This window comes from Arvicanthis niloticus, chromosome 4, assembly GCF_011762505.2.
Source record: "Arvicanthis niloticus isolate mArvNil1 chromosome 4, mArvNil1.pat.X, whole genome shotgun sequence".
In the NCBI taxonomy this organism is placed as follows: Eukaryota; Metazoa; Chordata; class Mammalia; order Rodentia; family Muridae; genus Arvicanthis; species Arvicanthis niloticus.
This window is the reverse complement of record NC_047661.1, coordinates 8,715,731-8,731,792: the sequence shown is the minus strand read 5'-3', so window position 1 is coordinate 8,731,792 and position 16,062 is coordinate 8,715,731. Positions and strand designations below refer to the sequence as shown.

Genomic DNA, 16,062 nt, shown 5'->3' with positions numbered 1-16,062 from the left:
TGTAACTTTTCTCTCTAATATCACATACCCTGTTAGCCAATGAGTCCCACTAACATGAAGAGACTTTGAGAAAGGAAAACTGTCAGTTCTGGTCATATAAAGTGCATTTTAAGAGGTAAGGCAGTGTAAACTCAACGTATGGTCCAGGGAAGGTGGCAAAGGGGTCACCAATCCCCAGTGTTTATATCAGCAGCACTCACCAGGACTAGGCCCTCTCACCAGTGCAATGGCACATGAAATGTTCAGAGGAAAACGGGAAATAATCTCTTCCTTCAACTGGGGAAATAAACTTCTGACACTGCACTTAGTATACACTGTATACACTGAGCCTTTCCCCAGCTACGGCTATGTGGCCACAAAGTTATCTCCTCTAACCAGTGGAAGGTCTTCGTCCTCCCTAAGGGGTATTATTAAGTTTTTAAAAAAATTACTGGCATGCATGTACCCTTGACAAATGGGCAGGAAAAGTGGATCACTAGACAGTAGGAAGCTTCCCATCCACAACAGGACAAGCACAGTCTTCATAGCAGTGCTCAGCTTAAAAATCAGTAAACAGTTTATTTGTATAATTTTCTATTTAATATTTTCAGATCATTGTTGATGTAATAAAGGTAATCACATCTCAGCAATATAAATGTGGGGTATAAGGGACTGCCAGTCATTCTATTTATTCCCAAACACACAACAGCCAAGTAGGAAGACTACTGTTTAAAAGGCTCCAGTGGGTGGTAATGACTGCTGGGGGGCCGGGATGTCCTTTCCCTTCAAAAGGGTAGCCACTGGAAAGCTATCCTTGCTCCAGCACATAAGCACCCACTCACCGAAATAAACCATGATGAAGCCCATGGTTGATGCAGTGGTACACACACACCTTCAGTCCCAGCACTTGGGAGGCAGAGGCAGGCTGATCTCTCTGAATTTTACATCAACCTAAGTTAATAGTAAGACCCCGTCTCAAAAAAAAAAAAAGAAGAAGAAGAAGAAGAAGAAGAAAAAGAGGGGGTACAGGTGGCACATGCATATGTTAGAAAGAAGGAATATCCCAGAGGGAGTAAAGGGGGGTGGGAGTGAAGACAGGAAAATGAAACATGTCAAAATGCATGATACACACAGTCAAATAAATTTTTAATTAAAAAAAATGTCTAAGACACAAAGCAAAAGGACCCCCAAACACACAATATTAGACTAAAATAAAATCATTCTGAATTTTAGTTTGTGAGCTCACTGAACCTATAGCACAAACAAATCTTAGGAATTTAATACAACTTTACTATTGTCATCAAACAGGAAATGTAGTCATTTTTACATAACAGCTGAGATTTACAATTCAAAATTAAAGACCTCTAAACCTTTCTAAAAAGGTAAAGGTGTCTTTCCCCTAAAGTTAACAACTAAATAAAAATGTAAAATATTATACATTTAGCTGCACATTAACTAGTAATATCAGGATAAGCACAATATCGTAAAACTCACTAAAATGATGAACAAAAAATAAAGGAATTATTACTATCAATATCAAATTTTTAACAAAAGCAATTAATTCTACTCACAAAATGTAGTTCATTTCACAAAAGATCATATTTACATCACATGTGGTGGTCTGAATGTGAATGTGAATGGCCCCACAGTCCCCTGTATTCAAATGCTTGGGTCCTAGGTGCTGAAACTGGGAAGAATTAGGAGGTGTGGCCTTACTGGAAGAGACAGATGTATAACTGGGGGTGGACTTGGTTTCACAATCTCACCAACTCAACTCACAGTTAGGTCTCTCTCACTGTCTCACAGCTGCTGTCTCAGCACGTAAGCTCTCAGTCACTGCTCAAGCACTGTGCCGACCTGACTACTACCACGCTCCCTGCCTTGGTGTTCCCTGCCTCCGTGGTCATGGACTCGAACACTTCAAAACCATATGCCCCCATCTGTAACAGAAGGGCTTTCTTCTGTAAGTTGCCTTAGTCATATTGACTCAGCACAACAACAAAAAAAGTAAGGCACTGGGTAACCACACAAATTACAGGAAAATGAGAAATTTTAAAATAGGGTTCCTTTAGCTATAAATTCTAAACTTTTGTGTTTTCTGAGATTTTTCAGAAATTTTTCTCAGTAGTCTCTTAAAAAAAAAAAAAAAACAAGAATAAACACAGCTATAAAGCACTAACACGGACAGGAGAAAAAGAAGAAGCACCTTACCATTGGCAGTGCATTGATGTGAGGATGTGCAACTGGATATCCAACTACCAATCACAAGCTGCTGAGGCTAAGGAAAAGGAAAATAGTTTCAGTGCCCAAATTCAACTTAAGATTTCCCATGCCAACCTCCACATGTTCAAAATACTCATTTATACAAGTCTTCAGTGTCCCAACAGTGAGACTCTCCACCACAGCTGTGTCACAAGCAGCAGCAAACACTGCATGCTTATAGTCCTGAGAGGCTAATCCAGTTTCCGCCCAGCATCTGGGGAAGGTCGTGTGTGACCTCCCCGATTCAGCTCACTCCCAGAGAGTACAACTGCATTAAAGTTCTTCAGACATGGCCATGAGCCATGGGAATGATGGGAACATACATTCTATATATTGTGATGACAGACACATTTATCTGGTTTTGGAATTGTTTCAATCACACGTCAGGTGCTCATCTCAGACTTTATATCTTCCAGGCTTTCCCCTCTATTGCCCTGGTGGGTGACTCACAGGCCCCTTACCCATGGGACATCTGCATCAGAAAAGTCATGTTTGCTCTGCCTGACAGAAGCTTGTTAGCTTCATGAGGTCTCATTTATTAATTGTTGCTCTTCCTGCTTGTGCAGTACTGGTGTTCTGTTCAGGAAGTTATCCGCTGTGCCAATGTGTTCAAGGCTGTTCCTCACTTTCTACCTGGTTCAATGTATCTGGTTTTATGTTGAGGTCTTTGATCCACGTGGACATCAGTTTTCTGCATGGTGGTAGAAATAAATCTATTTGCATTCTTTTACATGCAGATATCCAATTAGACCAGCACCATTTGTTGAACATGCTTTCTTTTTTCTGTTAAATAATTTTGGCTTCTTTATCAAAAATCAGGTGTTCAAGAGTATGTAGATTTATGTTTGGGTCTTCAATTCAATTCCACTGATCAACTGTTTTTACGCTAAACATGTGGATTTTATTACTATAACTCTCTAGTACAGCTTGAAATCAGAAAAGATGATATTTCCTGAAGTTGTTTTTTATTGTACAAGATTGACTGTTTTAGCTAATCCTGGGTTTTCTGGTTTTCCATATAAAGTTGAGTATTGTTCTTTCAACTGTTCTGTAAAGAATAATGTTGTAAATGTGAAGGGGATTTCATCGAATCTGTCATTACTTTGGGGAGGATGACCACTTTTACTATGTTAATTGTACTGCTCCATGAACATAAAAGATCTGTCTTCCCATCTCCCACACACCATCCAGACACAAAACCTTCAACCTATACTTTGTCCTGCCTACAAGATAGGCGGGGTGAGGTGGGGCAGGGGAGACCGGGTTTGCGGCCCAAAGGTAGTGCAGAAATTGTGGAAATAGCCAACCAATGATTGGTCTAGCTTGAGACCCATGCCACAAGAGGGAGGCCACCACTGACACTATCTGGAGAGCTAGCCCACAGACCTGGTATAGAATCAAATATCACTAGCAAAACAACAATAAAAAGTCAGTGATATGATTCTTCATTATACTCTGCTATACATATAGATCAGTACCTAGTCCAACTGTCATCGGAGAGGCTTCATCCAGAAATTAATGTAAACAGATGCAGAGAGACCCACAGCCGAGCTTAGGGAATCCTGCTAAAGAGGGAAAAGTATTACAGGAGGCAGAGGAGTCAAAGACACATCAAGAAAACCTAGAGAATCAACTAAAGCGGGCTCACAGGAGCACAAGAACTGAACTGAGAACCAGGGAGCTTCATGGGTCTGACCTAGGCCCTCTGCACATGTATTACAGTTGTGCAGCTGGGTCATCTTGTGGGACTTTTAACAGGAGGAGGAGGAGGGGGAGGGGACAAAGGGGACCTGTCTCTGATTCTTCTGCCTGCTTTTAGGGCTCTTTTTCCCTCCTACTGGGTTACCTAGTCCAGTCATAATATGAGGGGACATACCAAGTTTCACTGCAACTTGATATATTATGTTTGGTTGATGTCCATGGTAGGTATATCCTTTTCTGAACAGAAATGAAGGCAGAATAGATGGGGGGATGGGTGGAAGAATGGAAATGGGAAAAAGGAGAAAAACCTGAAGTCGGGATTTAATAAACGAGATAACAAAGAAAAAATTATGTTTCATATGCCACATCTAAGAGGTGATACTCAGAACTCAACTTAGCATTAGTTACAGAAGGTCATGGCAACACACACCAGTCCACTGACCTAGGTGTGAAACCTTCATTTTAAGTATGAGGAGCTGGGGGTGGGGGGGAGAAGGGGATTTCTAAGTTCAAGGCCAGACTGCTCAACTACATAGTGAGTTCCAGAACAGCAAGAAAAAAAGGTAAGACACAGCTTGCACTTAGACTAATAGTTTCAAAAGGAACGTGCCTGCTTCCTTGACAATCTTTAATTTCAGACACCTATGGTGATTAGATTGAGCAGGTAGGTGTTCATTTTAGTTTCTAAAAATTAACTCTACTACCCTGTCCATTCTCACTTCAATATGCAGCTTCTTCCTAAGAATATTCTTGTAAAGTTCGTTAAAAAGTAGATACCATTATCCAAACATCCACAGGACAAAGTTACAGTGACCACTGACATCTGCTGGGAGATGGGATGACAACAGGAGAGCGAACGGTGTCCATCAGTGCCAGCTGCACTGGAGGCCTGAGCCCTTATCAAGTGTCTGAAACATTGCTGTCACTTCAACTGAGTGTCAATAAACTAGCAAGGACGCTCTACATATGTGTGTGTCTAACCACACACATCTGTGTATCCATCCACACACATGAACTGCCACACATTACTTGGGTAAAATACTGATCCAGCCCATTCCAGTTAGTTTCCTTCTTTCCAGGGCTCTTTTTCTTCCTTGGCATCAGTGAGAATTTTCCTTATGACCCCTACAGATGTATTTAATGGAAGTTCTACTACTTATCTCTCCTCAATACTCTTTAGTTTTTTATTTAACTTTTCCTTAGACTTCTATCCTTAAGAGAAGTACCATTTAAATGGTTAAGTAAATAACTGTTTCTACAGCATCAAGGACAAGTTCATCTTCAGAAAACAGCAGATAGTGAAACACAGCTGTGTCAAGGTAATTCAACTTAAAGACAGGAATTCTTATCAACACACCGAAGGCCATATCACAGTTCTGAGATGAAGCAACATTTACCTGTAGCCACCTAAATACTGTGCAGCACATTTCAAAAGCAAATGACACACACAAAAATTAAACTTGTAGGACAGACACACACTTGCAAAGAAGAAGCACATTACAGATGTGCTTTAATCACAGGACAAATGAGAGCCAAGCTGTAAAGCTGTGTCCTGCACATCTGCCTTTTAATTTCCATTTGTTTTCTGAAGACACAATCTCAATCTGCCTGGTAGCCCATGTAGCTTGGGACGTGCAATGCCCTGGCACTTGTGCACTATGGCCCACGTTATGTCTGGTTCTGTCAGCTCCTCTACCTCAGCCTTCAATCCTCTGTGGCTGCCTCTGAGTGGCACTGACATTTCAGTACTGGAAATGCACTTACAAAGAGGTTCTTCCCTCAAACCTAGCCCCATTCCTTCCTCCAGGATTTAACCCACATGGAACTGCCCCTTACGTGACCAGCCACGGGGAGGGTGCTCCCTCAGCATACCTCTCTCCCATAGCTGTCCAGCATGCCTCCCCAGCCCTTTCTGTACATCAGGGCCCATTTGCTCACCTCTATAACTGAGACTAGCACCTGGAAGATGTGTAGTTCTTTGGATTCACTGTTGTAACAGCACAGGTGTGGGATCTAGGCACCGACCAAACACATGGACTGAAGAGACAGTGGCTGGCCACTATTCTCATGACGAGAGCCTTTGCTCTCCACGTCCAGAAGGTGGCAGGGACAGATTGACATTCCACTAACAGAAAATTAAAGTACACCTCATAAATTACAAAGCTAACTTTATAGACTGTTAAAGTTCATTTAGTCTCCAAACAAAATAATTCTGGTTTTTTTTAAGCTATTATCAGCATGTACCTAAAGTGAATAATGCAATAATCTTAGAAAGGGCCTTTAGCATGGACATTGTGACTACGCAAACATCTCCCAAGTAATGCCAGTAACCATATAACCAGGCTTTTTTAATGTAAAAAATAGGCTTTTTATTTATGAAAAAATATCTGCAAAATAACAAAATTACTTGACTAGTTTCTAAGAATTAATTCATTCAGCTCACTGATTGGAAGCTGGCTCGTGCCTCAGGGAAAGTGCCAACACAACAACCATCTATCTACAGGGAGCAACACAGCCTGTGACCAATAGCCTGTGCAACTAAGTGCATGGCAGTACTTAAAGAAGCAAGACAGCAATGAGTTTCCATTCTGTGTGGAAAACTCTGAAAGTCACATTTAGACCTGAGGAAAAATTACAATCTTACCATAGCCGACTGTGTTCATTAAGATGGACGTAGCATGCACAGCTGTGGTTCACCCCAGCTCCATAAATAAGAAGGTAAAGAAGATTTTATTAAATGAATTCCTGGGGAGAAATTTCCAGTGCCCTTAGTACATGATTTCCAAGATGATAAATGAGCCGATTCCAAATGGGGCTATTTTTAAGGGAGCTATATAAGTAAATCAGTTCCAACTGATCCTTCCTCATTTGTTGATTAAAAAAAAAAAAAAATGTATCTTCCATCTTTTACAAATAAAGCTGCAATCCCTAAGAGAGATCGATACTAGACATTCTAATATAGAGATTTACCTAGAGTTGTATTATGAAGGGTATCATAAACAGTATCAAATGCTACTGAGGAGATACACAAGTCAGAAATTTTTCTTTTAATTGTTCATAACAAGTTCAATTTAAAATATTATTATTTGTGTATATGTGATATGTGTGTGCAAGGGCACATGCCCACGCATGCCATTATGTGGAGGTCAAAAATTTACAGTCTTTAGGAGTTGGTTCTTTCCTTTCTAGCTCCCAAGACTCAACTCAGGTTGTCAGGGATCCCATTTATTACCTGAGTAATTTTATCAGTCTGACTCTAAATAAATTTCCATAAAAGTGTTCTAACATTCTTAAAAACGATGTATAAAATTTTCCCAAGACATGTGATAGCAGGAAACAGGAAAACGTCACTGAAAGAATAAACGTGCACTGCGTTCTCATCAGCTCTCGGCAGCCTAGACAGGAAACCTTGTTGAAATAGCTACAGATGCTCGAAGCATTCCCAGAAAACATGTACACCTATAACCACTACTTTAAAAATATTTCACTGGTAAAATCAAGACAACCAAAGCTCTTTCAAGTATGGAAAAGCAGCCCCCAACCCAGCCGGCCTTGGCCTTGTTCTGTGAAGGGTTCCCCTCAACTGTGTCCCACTGTGCATTAGAAGATGAAGAGCAAGAAGAGACTTGTTTGAAAAATGTGCAGCTCTAGGATCCCAGGGAGGCTAGCTGGCCTTCTTTTACTGGTAAATTCCCTGGAATAAGTCTGTACCTAAGTCACGCCTACAACGCACTGGGAGATGCTAGGCAGCACACAGACAGGAGGACAGACAGACCTGAACAGGGAGAGAAGGGAGATTCTGGAAATGGGCCAACCTAAAAAAATCATCCTTGAGAGACAGTGTCTCAGCCAGGAACTGTCTAAGAAATATTCTCCCACATATAACCTAAGCTTACAAGCACTCTCAGCATAGCCTGCAAGGAAGCTCAGCCTTGGGATAGGTTCGGCTCTACCAATGCTTATGAACCTTCATTTCATCCCTCCCCCATTTCCCCAATTGGTGGGCAGCAACAGTAAACTCCATGGTGACACTTCTAACTCGAGAGTTCTGAAATATAAGGCACAGGAGGAGGAATGAGGCACCTTAGTCCTTTGTCCATACTGGCTCTGACAAAACAGCTAGCTACTATCTCATCTCCTACAAAGCATGTCTGGGTTTGATTGATCAGCCTAAGAGCCTCTGAAAGCTTCTAAAAATAAAAAAATAAAAAAGGTGGGCTTCATAAGACTATTACCACATTGGAACATGTATTTAGGGGTAACTTCAATCTTTGTTCCAGGAGTCATGGTATCCCTTACATACTTTGGGAGAGAGCTATATTTCTATGCAGTTACCCAACCCAAAGTTGAAAAAGCCATCCAACTTGTCGTGTCTGCCTGCCCAGTCACCTCCAAGCTTCGTCAACTCCCTTCCAAATGTGCTTCACTTCTGCAATGCTGATAAAGTCTAAAGGCCAAAATATTTTAAAGAGGCACGCCTCCCAAAATGTGTAGTAAGTACGACATCGCTGGTATCTAAACTTCAAGTTCTTTAAATTTTGAAGCAAACTGTCAACAGAGGGTTTCTTGGTTATGATAATGCTTAATCATTCACTTAGTTATACCAGTTCAGGTGCTACTGTTAATGAAATCTCAATTTCGTTCAAAGCAACAGCATAGCGTGCACAAATAGTTCCCCTGTTCTTGATGATACAGGGCTGAAGCAGATTATTGGCGCACGGGGAGTACACTGATGCACTTCCTCCTTAAACTGTGCAACTCCCAGCAGCAGTAGTCAATTCTCAAGCAAAGAATAGAAAACAGAAAACTGCCCTTCTGCCCAAACTGGCTTCCAGGTCATTACATGAAGTAAATGAGGTGCCCCCTCCCATTTTTAGTTATTTCCCAACGCATCTCAATTCAACTTTCACCCCAGACTTGCACTAGTCTGTAAATACAGCTTCTCCTTCCTCTGCCTCCTGCCACTAAGAAAGCTCCAATTCCTTGCTATTTCTAAGTGCTTCTTCACATGTTTGCAGCTGAGCATCCCCTGGCTAACTGTCAGGGGACCCATACTTTACCAAACCTTTGCCAACACTGTAGCTAGTCATTTCATGACTGTCTCCTCAACTAGAAGATGTAACCTGAGAGATACTACTTCAGAACCTATGGAGAACAGACTGTCTTGTTGTAGCCTCCCATGAAGGGTTAGTAAGTAGTTTAAACGGTATCATTTCCTCAGGTGGGAGAGAGGGAGGAAGGATATATAGATCAATGGTGATAATACTTTTTAACTCCTTCACAACAAAAAATAGGAAGACAAAGTGTAACAGATGCAAACAATATCTGAAGTTCAGAATGCTACAAGTGTATTTCTGTTGTAAAGGTAAGGAATGGTAACTAAGATGATTTAATAATCATCCTCAGTTTTGAAATATTGTATGCCTGAAGGTACATTATCCACTAATTTCTACATCTTTGAAGCACTACATCATACAAGGTTCATGCTACATACACACATATAACCATTGTTCTTCAAAGGTATTGCCCATATTTTCCTCCCGTGGGTCTATAGCTTGAATCTTTCTTCAGGTCAGAGCAGAGCAGCAGGTCAGTAGAGACCTCAAAAGAGTAACAGCACCAGCATCACTCACTGTGAGGACAAGGCCAGCTCCTCCCTGGAGCTCTGTGAACATATGTTAGTGCTAGCATCTAATCAACTAAGTTTCACTGCAGCTTTTCTATTTTGCCTTGTTTTGTTTTAAGGCTTATTGGGGCAGGGGTGCAACTTAAGTGCATGTGCCACACTCCATGCAGACATCCAAGCAGGCCTAAAACTGCTCTAAGTCATTATAACCTGCCCATCATGACTGTTAAGAACTGAATCCAAGAGCAACAAGTATTCTTAACTCCGGAGCCACCTCTCCAGCCTTCCTTGTTCCCAACAGTTAAAGGGAATGGCACCTAGCTAGAAAGGGCACTTCAGAAAATCAGACAGGTGAGGACAAGTGGGTCTTCCTTCTGGAAGAGAGACAGTTTCTTTGTTGACAACATGATATAGTTCAAGGGCTTAATGCAAAGTTGGTCACCATTCTCACTGTCTGCCAGATTCTCTGGTGGCCACCATGAAAAGGAGTGCATAAGAAGACAATCACACAGCTGGCTTAGTCATCCACACACACTTCTGTTCCTCTTCTCCTCCTGATCTGGGTATCTCAACATTGTATATGCTTGTGCCAAACCAGGCTATTTCACCTGTGAAGCTTACAAAATACAAATGTAAACACAAATGTCTCTCAAAATTTTCCAGCTGTATTAGTACACATTATAATATTCAATAACACATTTAAGTGCTTTCCTTTTCAGGGACTCGTCTAGTCTTTTTTTTCATCCTGGTTTTACTGTTTTTGTGTACACATGTGCATGTCCATGCATGTGTGCAGTAGAGAGTGTGTCTAAAGAACAACTCCCAGGAGTCGGCTCTCCCCGAGCCTGGGCTCGGTATGGAACTAAGGTAATCAGGCTGCTGAGCATGACTGCTGGCCTCAGTTCAGCCATTCTTTATAAACTATTTGGAAATCAACAGAGAAAGAACTTGAAAGCTCTAGACTGGTGGAGCACAGAACAGCCTGACAGTTCTCTGCCAGCCAAGCCCTCTGCAGATGTCGAGTACAGTGCTACTTACAGAGACGTACACTGAACCAAGTGTCTAAGCAGATGTGCAGCAAGATCTAGGAACTGAGATGTGCTTAATACATGCTAGCCATGTCTTTAGCTTAGATTTTTGTGTGGTGAAAAACATTGGTCCACCCTTTCTAGAACCACTGATGTGATGTGGTAAAGTACCAACCAACACACCTAATGTGAATGTACAGGTTACTAAACACTAAACTGGGACTTTGTTCTTAAACAAAGCTGTATATAAGCATTCTGAAAAATCTCAATGTAAAAAACAGGATGGGCCATTACCATGCCCCTGACCACCCCCCCCCCCGCCCAAAAAAAAAAAAAAACTAAGGAAGCTCACCTGACCTGGAGTTCAAACTTATACTAGGTAACATTGAGACTTCTTTTAAAAATAAAAATTTAAAAATAAGCCATTTTAAAAATGATCATGAGTAATGAACTAACCAAACAACCTTTTAAAAAAAAAAAAAAAAAAAAAAAACCTCTAACAATTTAACATTATTAAACAGTATTCCCACTTCTTGGCTTCCAAGCACTAATAAAGCAAATAAAACTTTTGTATAGGGGCTAGAGATATGGCTCAATGGTTTAGAGCATTTGTTGCTCTCGCAGAAGACCCAGGTTTAATTCCCAGTATCCAAGAAGTAGTTCACAACCATTCAAAACTCCAGTTCTAGGGATCCAATGCCTTCTTCTGGCCTCTGCGGCACCATGTATGCATGTGGTATGTGTACATATATTCAGGCAAAACACTCAGACATATAAAATGGAATAAGCAATTCTAAAAACCAAAAATCTTTTTTAAACTACTGCCCAAATCAGCAAGACTGTATTCCTGAGAGACTATTTTCATGACAACAGTTAATGGGTAAACTTAGCAGGTTTCATGATTCCTTCTTTGGTTACTCAGAAATTCTAAACAGTGCCTTTATTTTGATCTTGACAGTCACCCAGAATTCTCTGAATATTGCCTATTTTTTTCATCTACATATGACATGAAAATAATTTTAAAACATTAACAGACCAAGTTGCACATTTTCATATAAAGTTGTGCCTTATAGACAGTAAACATTCACTTTTCTAGATGTTGGTTACTTGAGCAAACTAAATGAATATCCAAATTTTATCACGATGCATCTTCACTGGTAATAAAGGTGTTTACAATCTGCTTCGGTCCCATTTCTAATTCCTCTGGTACTGTGACTACTCAAATTTAAAAGAAACCTGCAAGTCCTACTTTGCACATCACTAGGTGAGAAGCATAAGACAAAACTGGCTGTTCATTCACAAGATGGAGAAGCAGAGTGGGTTCAATTCCAGGGTGCATGGCAATCCAGAGCCAGACGTCACTGCTATGCAAGACCATAGCAATCTGAAAGCAAGTCTTGAGCCAATGGCCACCTAGAGATTTCCTAAGTGTATGAATTGTGGCTTTTCAGTCTCCATTACTAGTTCCTGTTTACCAGCCATAACCCAGGGCATATTTGTAGAATAATAAAGTAATGCATGCCCTAACTCAGGCAGTAAGAAAGTAGGTGAGTCCAGCCAATATATAAAAGCCCAGCTTCTGCACCTTCAAAATTAATTCATTTCTTCAGAGTCTGTAGAACATTCATTCAACAGTCACTCATTCAAAGTTTATTTAAGCTGGGGCAATGGCACGTGCCTATGATCTCAGCATTTAGGCAGCTGAGGCAGGAAGATCAGAATTCAGGAACAGCTTTGACCATAGCAGAAACAACTTTGACCATATAGCAAGACCCTGCCTCAGAAAAAGGAAGAAAGAAAGGGAAAAAATGTCGGCTCCTGACTACTTCAGTGCATGCATTCATTACTTCTACAATTCTGGGTTCTGAAATCTGACTTTCCAAATCACCTGCCCTTTCCCTCCAAGTACAGAGTCTTATGGCTCAAAACCACCTAATGAGGTCTCTATTTTTATCCAAAGATAAACTATATTCCTAGACAAAATTAAAACATTCAAAATAATTTCACTGTTCAAAATAAGGGCCATAAAAAGAAGGCCAGAGAACAAATTAGAAGACAGGCTTTGGGGCTTCGGAAATGAATCTGTCTGTGATTTGTCAGGCTCTCTCGCTATGCTGTGAAATACCACACCTGTTTGTTCACTCACCAAAGCTAGCTGGATACTGAGTGACGGCAAGGGTCATACGAAATTCTAGCTGCCAGTCAGAAAAACTAAAGGTATATTTTTTAACTGAAGACAAACAAAATGTACCCATCACAACACATGCAGAGTGTTTTTGGGTGCAATGTCAACAGGAGACGCTAAACAACAGCTTGAGGAAACAAAGAATAACTCAAGAGTCTAAATAATCAAGCTGTTTGGTTGGCTGGCTGACTGGCTGGCTTGTTGGTTTCCCCAGAGTTTTTAACTCTGTAAACTATACTGGACTTCAATTCACTATCCAGCCTAGTGTAACCTTGAATTCATGTCAGTACTCCTGCCTCTGCCATCAAGTGCTGAGACTGCAGGTTATGAACATGGCTGATAATCAAGTTTTGAGAGGGAGGGAGGGAGGGAGGGAGGGAGGGAGGGAGGGAGGGAGGGAGGGACTAACTTAGGAACTTCAACTGTTATATATATATATATCAATCAATACTCAGCAACAAATCAAACATAGTGATATGAATGAGAATATTTCTTATAAGCTCAGACATCATTTCAACATCTGCTCCCCAGATGTTGATGCTGTTTGGACAAACTACAGGGAGGTGGAGCCTCAGGAGGAGCCAGATGATGGGCCAGCTTTGGGAGTCTAATGCCTCATCCCACTTCCAGTCCACTGTGCTTCTAGTAAGTGGTTGAGATGTGAGGTCTCCGCTCTTCTGCTCCTGCCACCATGAGTGCTGCTTCCAGCCATGTACCCCACTATTGTGGGCCGGTTCTAATGCTAGTTGTGTTAATTCAGCTCCCCAAATTACACAGGAGCCAGCATGTTTGCCTGTGACACTGACGATCCCTGCCCCCGGTTGACTTTGGTGAAATAAAGTTGCCGGTGGCCAGCAGCTGGACAGAGAGACAGAGGCAGGACTTTAGATTTTCCAGGCAAAGGGGGGCAAGAGGAAGAGTTTAGAGAATGGCCATGATTGGGAAGACAGGACTTAAGACATGGAGAAGTGAGAGCGAACAGTCATGTGAAGGAGCCAGGAGAGCATGGCAGCCTGAGAGGTCTGCCTACGGGGCCAGGCAACTAAGTTAGAATATAGAGTTTAGTAAGTCATAATTCAGGAATATCAGAGAGGAGAGGGTGTTACCTGCCAGGAGTTTGAAAGTACCCAGCCACTGAGCTGCTTAGAGCATAATAAAATAAGGCGGTGTGTGTGTGTGTGTGTGTGTGTGTGTGTGTGTGTGTGTGTGTGTGCGCACGCGCGCACGCGCGCAGTGGTGAGCTAACCTGCCTGCCTTTCATGGACATGGAAGAAGGAAACTTACTCTCCCTGCTTGCCTGCTCTCACTGGCAAGTCCATTCCTTCACTGGCATTAGATATCTATGAATTGTAGATATCTGATATGATGGATATGGGATCTCTGTGAAAGTGTTGCTAGATCTCTAAGGGGTTGAGACACTCACAGCTTGAGAATCTACAATTCATAGCAACAGCAAAATTACAGTTATGAAGTAGAAACCAAATAATTTTATGGTTGGGGGTCACCACAACATGAAAACTCACAGTGTGAGGAAGGTTCAGAACTTGCTCTAGAGAACCTTGGTTAATGCATCTGTAGAGAGATGAGTGGGATAAATGGTTACCAAAAGGGATAGGAAGAACTGCAAAAGAAAATACTGGTACCTTGCCTTTGTTTCTTAATTACCATAGGATGGATGGTTGAAACTGCTCTTAACTAGCAAGAGTACTTGCAGTGCTGCGCTGCCCTGCCCTGTGGCTGTCTGTGCTGTGGGGCTGGCTTAGATACAGCTGGGCAACAACAGTGCTATCTACTGTGCAGTTCCTTTAATATCTCCAAGACTGCTTCCTATTGCTCCAAAACCAATATCATACTTAGGATGTTGACTCTCTGGATACTCTAACCAACCACAAGTAAAAAAAAAAAAAAAAACATGTCCAAAGAACTCTTCAGCCTCAAAATTGAATCTGTATTTTGTATTTAGGTCTTAGGTCAATTTTCTTCAAGGTCATTTACTGGAGCTGTCATTATCATTACCTTTTCCTTCCACAAGTCTTGGGATTTGTTACAACAAATATCACAAATAAGAGAACAAGGATACAGCTTCTCAAACAGAAAACCCCTTGGGGCTAGAGTCTACAAGACATCTCCCAATACTGAGAAACAGCCATCTCATCAACCTTTATGAAGTACCTATGAGGGGCATGTTCCTACCTCACGAAAGTTAAGTGCCAAGCCTAATACTAAGATTCTGCAGCAAATAACAGTATAGATAACCTTTGTGTGTTGTCACCACTTTCCAACCACTTCTGACCTGGCTTCTATTTCTAATGGTGCCTTCTTTGTTTCAATGTTACTGATTTGATTTACTATTTGGACCTACATATCTTTAAGGTCATTTTTCAAGACTCAACTAACTCAGCTAATTACTACAGACTATGTCCTGCTGGTAATATTCTTCCCCTTAAACAAATGCTACAGTCCACCAAGCACTGCCCAGAGCTGGGGAACAAGGTCCAAAAGCATGCAAAGACATGACTTCATGTTTCACATTCCAACTGTTCTTCTAACCTCCTCTAAGACTATCTCCGTATTCATCTAACCCCAACTCTCCACATCAAGTTTATCCAAATTGAGCACATTAAATAACAGACCACAGGCTAGCTCCCCCAGTCACAGCACTCTTTCCACACTTTTAACTCATGCTAGAATTTCTATTAACTAACATGATAGAACACAGTACTTTGTACTGTTATCTCCGAAGGCAGGAACCAAGCCATATTTTACAAACACTCTAAGATGTTACATTGTCTGTTCTACATCTATACAACTATTCACAACAGTTACCAACCCATAAGAGTGCAGACACTCAGTCCATGTTCTTAATAACCACTAAATTGTCGGCTGAGAACAAGATCTCAAGACTTCTGGTCCAGATTCTTTGCATTCTGACTTCTGTCTTCAGACATGGGTTCTCATTTATATATTAATTAAATACACTAAGCTGAAACTAACTCTAACTCTAAAGTCAATCAATCAAATATTCTCCACAAGAAACAGTCTTCACAGTCACCAAAGTGGGAACAATCAGGAACTGTTGAGAAGCTGAAGGCGGCACTGGAGGCAAAGGCTGCCGGTGCTCAGTACCACATCACCAAAGAGAGAAAGAAGGGGCGTGGGGACAAGGAGTGGAGAAATGGGGAGGAAAAGAGGGAGGGACTGTATTTTGTTAACTGCTAGTGTGATAAGCAGAAAAAGCCTGGAAATTTGTGTATCTCTTATACACTTTCAAATCTTGTATG

The 16,062-nt window shown here is 41.3% G+C and overlaps 1 protein-coding gene across 3 annotated transcripts in view; it reads right to left on the bottom strand.

Moving 5' to 3' along the window:
- The window catches only part of Tbl1xr1 (TBL1X/Y related 1), a 132,597-nt gene that overhangs the window by 67,507 nt on the left and 49,028 nt on the right, over positions 1 to 16,062 (bottom strand). For 2 of the 3 annotated variants that reach the window (XM_034499999.2, XM_076932188.1), the window contains exon 2: positions 2,191 to 2,257. The exons of the other annotated variant lie outside the window; for it this stretch is intronic. The gene's annotated coding sequence lies outside the window, so the exon portion shown is untranslated. The remainder of the gene's footprint in view (positions 1 to 2,190; positions 2,258 to 16,062) is intronic. 3 annotated transcript variants of the gene reach the window in all.